Source organism: Trichechus manatus, unplaced genomic scaffold, assembly GCF_000243295.1.
Source record: "Trichechus manatus latirostris isolate Lorelei unplaced genomic scaffold, TriManLat1.0 scaffold00030, whole genome shotgun sequence".
NCBI classification, from domain to species: Eukaryota; Metazoa; Chordata; class Mammalia; order Sirenia; family Trichechidae; genus Trichechus; species Trichechus manatus.
The window spans coordinates 2,207,926-2,209,574 of NW_004443966.1; positions in this window are offsets into that span (position 1 = coordinate 2,207,926).

Sequence of the window (1,649 nt, forward strand, 5' to 3'; positions counted from 1 at the left end):
CCGGCGTGGACGCGGTGTCCTAGCAACCAACGCGGCGCCACGGCCTGACAGAAGCCAACCAGCGCAATTCTCGGCCCCCTATTGGTCGTGGCGGCATCCAATAGGCACAGAGCTTCTTGGGAGCCTGGCAGCACGGCTTCTCCTATTGGTGTAAACGAAACAGGCGGGAAGTTCAGACGAGGCCATTTGCAATCGGCTAGAGCCTCAGATTTTCCCCAAGCGGCCGAACTCTCTAATTCGAGTGGTTTGGAAGCGAAGTGGGAGTCTGGAAGCGGTTTACAGAGAAAAGCACAAATTTCTGTCTTGCACGTGTGGCTGGAGGGAATTCCTCTCACAGAGCATCCGGCGTCCTCAAAGCCAGCTCTGCAGAAGTTGATAGCTTCGTTCTCAGCAGTGTGTGTCCTGGGGCACTGTCCCTACTGCTGGGATACCATGAGACCTGTGGGTGTCGACTGCTTCCAGGAGCCTTTGCTTCATTCCCACAGAAAATGTTGGTAAACTTTGGGAATAAAATGTATGGGCCGCATGGATCTTATTCTGCTGTTTAATAGATGGTCCAGGTACCAGTTGAAACAGCAGATAGATGATGGCCCAGGTGTTGGTCTGGTTTATTTTATCAGCACGTTAAACATTAAAGTCTATTTTAAATGGAAGAATTTAAGAACGGGTATGGATCAGAGAAATTAGTGAAATGCACTTACTTCAGAGATGATATATTTAGAGAAGTCTTGTCAAAACTAGTTTTCAAAGGTGGTTAGCAGCAGTTGGTGTTATCCTAACTTGAAGTCCATCTTGTGTAGCAATCTGTCTGCTTAGAGATTAATAACAAATAGGATTTCCCATTTCAGCTCCAGCTGGTAAACAGCGTGGAAGTCGTCAATCCCATCCTTGAAAGAAGAAAGGGAAAAAAAGCTGAACAAACTGAAAATCAGCAATTTTTCTTGGACCCATCAGAAAACTGAGGTTGCAAAAAAAAATTGCCATTCAGAAATATGGAGAGAGGGGAACCTGGAGAGTCAAAGCTGAGATTTACGTACCTAGATCAGAAGCCACTGGAGCCATAAACTGGTAGGAATGCTTAAATGGTAATTTTGATAAATTGCTGGAGACTGAGTGTGGGCTAGTATGAGAGTAAGAAACTCCTGGGAGTTTCTGTGTTGGGGGGTGAGGGGTGACATGTTTTTGTGGGCTTTACCTCTAGGAACTCACCAGGTTCTCACAGTGAAGAACCAAAAAAGATCCCCTCATGGCTGTGGCAGGGGAGAGGAAGAATAATCATTATGGAAAAGTCCAGAGCCTTCTTCACAATAAAGGCCTACTTTTCCAGGAGAAAAGACTTCACCAGAGGCATTACCTGAACCTTAACTCAAAGGACAAGGACATTTCTCTTAACTAAGGGGAGGGAGGGTCCGAGAAACACTTGCGAAGGTCACAGTCTAGGGACACAGGCCTACTAAAAAACTGAGATTTAATCATACAATTATAGAATGCTTTTCCTCCTCCACACTTTACCACTACACCAACAGTACTCCAGTATATTAACAGCTGATTGTAGCGGAAAGAGCAGCAAGACACATACTTTATCTGACAAGGAATTCCTAGGGAAATCCAAAGACAACAGAGGAGACAAAGCAAGGACACTCGAGGAA